This window comes from Giraffa tippelskirchi, chromosome 8, assembly GCF_054371585.1.
Source record: "Giraffa tippelskirchi isolate mGirTip1 chromosome 8, T2T-mGirTip1v1.2.pri, whole genome shotgun sequence".
Classification (NCBI taxonomy): domain Eukaryota; kingdom Metazoa; phylum Chordata; class Mammalia; order Artiodactyla; family Giraffidae; genus Giraffa; species Giraffa tippelskirchi.
This window is the reverse complement of record NC_137282.1, coordinates 15,527,926-15,536,161: the sequence shown is the minus strand read 5'-3', so window position 1 is coordinate 15,536,161 and position 8,236 is coordinate 15,527,926. Positions and strand designations below refer to the sequence as shown.

General features: G+C 42.1%; 1 non-coding gene across 1 annotated transcript; it reads left to right on the top strand.

Annotated features, from left to right (window-relative positions):
* The first annotated feature begins 206 nt into the window (after positions 1-206).
* Positions 207-311, top strand: LOC145519337 (small nucleolar RNA U13). The gene has a single exon (XR_014063742.1). It is a non-coding gene; the product is annotated as a small nucleolar RNA U13 (small nucleolar RNA).
* Positions 312-8,236: the final 7,925 nt, after the last annotated feature.

The window sequence follows — 8,236 nt, the reverse complement described above, 5'->3', positions numbered from 1 at the left end:
GGGGAATAACCGCCCTCCCTAGATATTTTCTTTCTGTTTCCACCTACTAAGGTAGAAACAAGAGAAATATCACAGAATGTCGGTGACGGTGATTAAATGTACAGGATTTTACATGCAAGTATAAATAAGTAAGCCCTATATCTGTCATCCTTCGTGTAAAGTTAGTGGGCCCGTCCCTGGAGCGCCTTACTCGGTTAGTCCAGTTGATCCTTTTGTAGTTCATGAGCGTGATGATTGGGTGTTCACGCTGTTGCGTGACATGTGCCTCCCTGCAAACCTTGTTACGACACCGGCACATTACCCATCTGACGTGAGCTAGAAGGATCATTTATAATTAGAAGAAAATTTTATAAACTAGCTGTGTTTTAGTGGTTGATAGTTTTTGTATACTTAGCTCGCGCATTGTTGTTTTTGTTGTGATTTGACGTCAACTTTTGAGGGACATTTAGTGCGTATAGTCGCAGTCCTGTGGGCAAACTCATCCGCAGGGAACGTTGAAGGGTCGCCGGGGTAAGGCGTTTGGCGCTTCAGGCTGTGTTCCCCCTGCTGCCGGGGCGGGGCCGCCACTCGAAGTTGTTGGAAAAGCGCAGCCACTGACGCGGTGGGTTCCCGGCATGGAAGTTGGCTCCCGCGTTTCTCAGGGGCCCATCGCGGTACTTGGCCGTTCTGGGAATTTGCCGGGTGATCTTCCGTAACTTCCGTCATGCAGAAGGAATCTGGGGAAGACCACTCGGTGCCCAGGCGTGGGCGGGAGTGCGCGCGGCCGACAGCCGGGGGCGTCGGAGAGCCTGCTCGGCCGCTTCTCGGAGGAAGTCCTCGGGTCGCTTCGCAAACCCAGGCGGGCCCAAGGGTCGGTTTAGTCTCCGCGGTGTGCCCACCAGGTCGTTTCGGGTCTCTCGGATTCTTCTGGGCTCTAAGCTCCTAGGCCGTCCTGAGGCAGATCTCGGGGTGTGGGAAAGTGTCAAGAGCAGGTTCCAGTCCCCAGAGCGTGACGAGGGGGAGGGGAAACTTGAAGGACTTTCGTCTGGCCGTGGACAGGGCATTGCTTTATTGTTGTGCAATCGCTCAGTCGTGTCCGGCTCTGCGACCCCATGGACTGCAGCATGCCAGGTATGTGTCCATCACCAACTCCCGCAGCTTTCTCAAACTCACGTGCATCCGGTAGGTGAGGCCATGTAACCATGTCAACCCTGTCCTTCCCTTTTTCTCCCGCCTTCAGTCTTTCCCAGCATCAGGGTCTGTTCCAGTGAGTCAGCTCTTCGCATCAGGTGGCCAAAGTATTGGAGCTTCAGCATCAGTCCTTCCAATGAATATTCAGGACTGATTTCCTTTAGAATGGACTGGTTGGATCTCTTTGCAGTCTAAGGGACTCTTAAGAGTTCTCCACCACAGTTCAAAAGCATCAAACACCCTATCTGTGGATCTTGTCTGCAATTCTTTCCTGCTTCCGACCCCCTCCTCCCCGGACCCCAACCCCCGACCTTGGCCAAAATTTCAGTAACTTCTCTGTGGGTTATAATACTGCCTGCTTCTTAGGATTGTTATGAGAAAGAAGTTAAACATATGCGGCTCAGAGCAATCCCTAGTCTCTGGTAAATTTAATACAGGTGTTAGTTCTTATTGTTAAACCACAGCTTCTGTATTAACTTTTATTTCCTCCTTTTAGGGGAATTTTATGGTTAGGACCCTTCCGCTCTCCGTTTTACTTGACCTTCTTTTCTCTGACCAACTGGTGGCACTGATGGTTTTCTTAGCAATTTCCAACGTTGATAAAAAGTCCTCCCAAGGGGATTCTCCCATATCAGATATTGGCCTCTATGGGAGCAAGATGGCAATCCACAGACCATTATTGTACCCCTCCTTTGGAGACCCTGTCTGCTCTATTCCACATTCCCCTTGTGCTAAGTGGATCCAAGTTAATTCCTTATGAGGAAAGTACTTGTATTGCAAGAGCTCACCCCCTCTGCACACTTAGTTTCCGGATGCCAGAGACCATGGCTTTATCTCCACTGCCTGGCACAATTTAGTCATGCAATAAATGTTTGTTGAACCCACAAGTCCATTCGCAGAGGACTGGCTGAATAAAGCACCGTACATCCACATAATGCAGTTCTGTGCAGCTGTACAAAGGAATGAAGACCAGCTCTGTGGAGGCCATGGAACCCTAGGATATATTGTTAAGTGAAAAAAAGCAAGGCTGAGGGACTTCCCTGGGGTCCAGTGGTTAAGACCGTGTCCATTGCAGGGGGGTGGGTTCCATTCCCGGTGGGGGACTAAAATTCCACATGCTGTGCAGTGCGGTCAAAAAAAAAAAGGAAAGATACATCACCTGTATGTTGCCTCTGTCCTAAGAAAGATGTGGTGCGTTTGCTCACATTTTTTAAAAGCAGCAATGGAAGAAGAAATTGCACACTAGTTTTAAAAAGGGCTACTTATAAGAAAAGAACAAGGTGAAAACCGTGGGTGTGTGGAAGCCAGACTTCTTTTGATCTGCTTGGTCTTATACTCAGTTTTGACTTTGGGATCTTGGAAATACATAATTATTTTTAAAAGAAATCAACAAAGCACTTCCTACAAGGAAAAAAAAAAAAGCCATGAATCAAAGTATATTTCCAGTTACTGGGATAACCACATGGAAAAATAAGAAACTGATTTTAAAACTGATGATTTTGGCTGTATAGCCTTAGTGTGATATAGCCAAAGAACAGAAAAGAATGGCAAAAAACCCAAGCTGCATTCAGTAACAGTAGTTGTTAGTAATAATACTGGTATTGTTATTTAGATCCTGTTGCATGTATATTTTACATATTTTGTGTATATAAAATAGCAAAGAAGTCTTAATGTTGTTAGAAACCAGATCTTCGGTGAAACATAAAGATATATAAGTATGAAATCAATGAAGTTAGGTGTAAATTCCATAAGCAAATATTTGAATCGGCAATGGTAGTATGATTAATCATTAATTTTTCTTATTCTATAAGATAAATATATCCTAACTGTGTTCACTGAAAAGGTCATGAAGTAATGATAATCCAACAGTTATGAGCAGCTCTTGTGTCCAAATTCTCAATTTAAAGGCCATTGTCCACTAAGAGTAGCCAGGATTCCTTGAGGAAATGACTGATGTTAGAACTGGGGCAAGGATTGTGTAAGATGAGCTTGAGGTGTTTCATAATGACAGAAAGCAAGGTAGCCATCAAATACTACTGAGGTTATGTGAAAAGAACCCAAGAGCAAGGATGAAGGGGGACCCTTTGGCCAAAGATGGAACAACTTGGACTTGAGAATAACGACTAATGGATTGAAACACATCTAATATCCACAAGTCTATGAATTATAGTAATACTAAAAAATAAAAATCTCTCATCATTCACGCTTGTATCACCTAAGGAGACAAATCTTTATTTTAAAATTGGTAAAAGGGGAAAAAAAACAAGCATTTATTCTACTATAGATTTCAGGGTAGTTTGTAAGGGCAGCAAATGTCACAGAACTAGTAGAATTAGAAAGTTATTGTTCACAGCTCCTAATGAAGCTCTGGGACTAGGCAACAGTCATTTGTGGCTATTGGAATTATGAAGTGGAACATTGATGGGAAACTTATAATGGCTGGATCAAGCTAACAAAACCTGAACCCACTGATTATCTTAACATCACTGAAAGGGAGACAACCAGATGCCATGTGCCTCGATGCAATGCAACAGGAAATACACACGGTCTATGAAATATTCTTGCAAAAAAACTGACCCTAAATCTAATCAAACTTCTAGATCTAACTTCGTGAAATGGCAAGAAACATGGAAGACACAGAAATAGATCGAAACGCCAAGTCAATATGAGCAGCCGAACTAAGGATACGGGAAATTTCACAAATTATCTAGTTTCTTCAAAAATAACTAGCACGAAGGAAATGGGATAGAAATGAGAATCGATATATTTTTTAGAGACACCTCAATCAAATGTAATGTTGGATCTTCTTTTCAATAAACATATTGTAAAAAAGATATATTTAAGACAATTGGGGAAATTTGAGCATAGTTCTGTTACAGGGTGTTCATATAATTTGTCATCTAAACAGGGTATGTTGAAGTTAAAGGAGACACTTCTAATGGTTGTGCTGGTACAAAGGTGTAAATTGGGTCTGCCCCAGGCAAATTTGATTACCCTAGTATCATACAACTTTGTGGAATTATTGTTAATTTGATAGTGTTATTATGTTTATTTTTTAACATATTAGTTTCAGCCATACAACATAATGATTCAATATATGTATTGCAAAATGATCACCGCAAGAAGTCTGGTAATGTCCATCACCACACAGTTAAATGTTTTTTCTTGTGATAAGAACTTTTAAGATGTACTCTCTTAGCAACTTTCAAATAGATAATACAGTGTTTATTAATTATAGTCACCATGCTGTACATTACATGCCCAGGACATATTTATTTCAAAACTAGAAGTTTATGCCTTTTGACCACCTTCACCCATTTCATCTGCCCTCTTCTCCTCCCCTGGCAATCACTGATCTGTCCTGTTTCTATGAACTTGTTATTTATAAAAATGCTTTTACGTTTTTTTAAATTATTTGTTAGAAAAGCAGTCCTCAAACTTTTTAGCCTCAGCAGCCTTTACATGCTTTAAAAATCATTGAGTCATACTCACAAAGATAACTGGAATCTAAAACACTGAAAATAAATTTTGGTAAGGATGTGGAGATGGTGAAGCACTCATACAGTGGTGGGTGAAATGTAAAATGGTACAGCTGTTGTGGAAAGCAGTTTGATGGTTTCTCAAAAAGTTAAATATAGATTGTGTGCATGCCAAGTTGCTTCAATTGTGTCCGACTCTTCACGACCCTATGGACTGTAGCCTGCCACCCTCCTCTGTCCATGAGATTCTCCAAGCAAGAATACTGGAGTGGATTGCCATGCCCTCCTCCAGGGGATCTTCCTGACCCAGGGATCAAACCCACATCTCTTACATCTCTTGCATTGGCAGGCAGGTTCTTTACTACTAGCACTACCTAGGAAGCCTAAATATAGTATAACAAAGAATTAATCATATGAGACCCAGCAACTCTATTCCTAGGTATGTAGCCGAGAGAACTAAAAACATGTATTCATACAAAAACTTAGATGCAAATGTTCCTAGAAACATTATTCATAACAGCCAAAAATGAAGACAACCTAAAAGCCCATCCACTGATGAGCAACATGTGGTATGTACATGTAACGGAACATTCAGTTCAGTTCAGTCGCTCAGTCAGTCCAACTCTGCGACCCCATGAACCGCAGCACACCAGGCCTCTCTGTCCATCACCAACTCCTGGAGTCTACCCAAACCCATGTCCATCGAGTCGATGATGCCATCCAGCCATCTCATCCTCTGTCGTCCCCTTCTCCTCCTGCCTTCAATCCTTCCCAGCATCAGGGTCTTTTCCAATGAGTCAACTCTTCGCATGAGGTGGCTAAAGTATTGGAGTTTCAGCTTCAACATCAGTCCTTCCAATGAACACCCAGGACTGATCTCCTTTAGGATGGACTGGTTGGATCTCCTTGCAGTCCAAGGGACTCTCAAGAGTCTTCTCCATTACCACAGTTCAAAAGCATCAATGCTTCAGCACTCAGCTTTCTTTACAGTCCAACTCTCACATCCATCCATAACTACTGGAAAAACCATAGCCTTGACTAGACGGACCTTTGTTGGCAAAGTAATGTCTCTGCTTTTTAATATGCTGTCTAGGTTGGTCATAACTTTCTTTCCAAGGAGTAAGCGTCTTTTAATTTCATGGCTGCAGTCACCATCTGCAGTGATTTTGGAGCCCAGAAAAATAAAGTCAGCCACTGCTTCTACTGTTTCCCCATCTATCTGCCATGAAGTGATGGGACCAGATGCCATGATCTTAGTTTTCTGAATGTTGAGCTTTAAGCCAACTTTTTCACTCTCCTCTTTCACTTTCATCAAGAGGCTCTTTAGTTCTTCACTTTCTGCCATAAGGGTGTCATTTAGGTGTCATCTGCATATCTGAGGTTATTGATATATTCAACCATAAAAAAGGAATGAGGTTTTGATACCTCCTGCAATATAAGTGAACTTTAGACATCATGTTAAATGAAATTAGCCAGACACTAAGGATTTCATCTATATGAAATGTTCAGGGTAGACACATCAGTGAAGTCAGAAAGGAATTGAGGAGGAACCTCCCTGGTGGTCCAGGGGTTAAGACTCTGTGCTTCTAATGTAGAGTGCACAGGTTTGATCCCTGATGGGGGAACTAAGATCTGATATGCCTCTCAAGTGTGGCCAAAAAAAAAAGAAAAGAAAAAAACTCTGGTTGACGAGAACAGAGAATTGACAGTGGCTGTTAACAGCTATGGGGTTTCTTTTTAGAGTGATAATGATGTTCGGAAATTAGCTAGTGGTAATGGTTGCCCAACTTGTAAATATACTAAAATCTACTGAATTATATATACTCTAAATAGCCAGTCCTATGTTATGTGATGGAGGAGGAAATGGCATCTCACTCCAGTATTCTTTCCTGGAGAATCCCCTGGACAGGGGAGCCTGGCAGTATAGTCCATGGGGTTGCAAAGAGTCTGACATGACTGAAGCAACTGAGTACCATGGTATGTGAATTAAATATCAGTTTAAAAACTAATTTTAAAAAGTATTGAGGATTCCAAATTGCTTTTCTTTATGTTAGATAGTATTTTGTTGGATATATAGATATATTTTTCTATGCAAGAAATGAAAACTGACAAAATTTTAATATATCCATTGAATTGCTTAAAATATAGCAATAATAATCCCATTCATTATATGTTAACTAAAACTTATTTTTATGAAAATCAATTCTATTTGTCAAGATAAAACAAAAATCAAGAAGAGTAGAATTACTTTACATTTTTGTAAAAAGTGGAAAAGTGTGAAAGTGCCAGTTGATCAGTCGTGTCCGACTCTTTGTGACCCCATGAACTTCAGCCCGCCAGGCTCCTCTGTCCATGGGATTCTCCAGACTAGAATCCTGAAGTGGGTTACCATTTCCTTCTCCAGAGAATCTTCCCGGCCCAGGGATCGAACCCACGTCTCCTGCATGGCAGGCAGATTCTTTACTGTCTGAGCCACCAGGGAAGCCCACATTTTTTTTAAACATTTCTGTAAATATTTTCAGCTGTCATATCTGGTTTAATAGGAGAAAGCTGGACTCTCAGATCTGCTGCTGCATTTAGTCTGTTGAAAAACTCTACCATACATTCATGAAAGAATGAGAATGAAAAAGATAGACAATATATTAATATTATTATAAAAATAGTTTTGACCTGGCAGACCTCCTAATAGAGTCTTGGGAACCCTCAAGGGGCTCCAGATCATACTCCGAGAACAGCACCTGGAAATTCACACAAGAGTCGGACACAACTGAGGCGACTGTGCACGCATGCGTGAACAATTGATATCAGTTGATATCTAGGATTCACGTTGAAATACTTCAGAAAGAGGGGTGGTGGGAAGAAGTGATTGAGAGATGGATCAACATGTTGAATTTGGTAATGGATCATGGGTATTCTTCTTATCAGCCTCTCTAATGTAAGTCTGAAATTTTCCATGATAAAAGATGTGCTGTTGCTCCTATTTTAATCAGTGTTGGTTTAAGGGCTTCTCAGGTGGCCCTAGTGGTAAAGAATCTGCCTGCTAATGCAGGAGACACAAGAGACTTGGGTGTGATCCCTGGGTCATTAAGATTCCTTGTAGTAGGAAATGGCAACCCACTCCAGTATTCTTGCCTGGGAAATCCCACAGACAGAGGAGCCTGGCAGGCTAGAATTCATGGAGTCACAAAGAGTCACACACAACTGAGCGTGAGTGCTCGTACGCACACACACACACACACATACACACATACACACTACTGAGCAAAAGACCTTAAAGCAGTTGGTAGGAGAGAAAACCAAGTGAGGGATTGGATAGATAAAGATGCAGAGATGTGGGACTTGCCTGGCAGTCCAGTGGTTAAGACTTTGCCTTCCAAAGCAGAGGGTGTGGGTTTGATCCCTGGTCAAGGGCTTCCCAGATGGCTCAGTGGTAAAGAATACACCTGCTAATGCAGGAAATGCAAGAGACGTGGGTTTGATCCCTGCGTTGGGAAGATCCCCTGGAATAGGAAATGGCAACCCACTCCAGTATTCTTGCCTGGAGAATTACATGGCTAGAGGAGCCTGGCGGGCTGCAGTCCATGGGG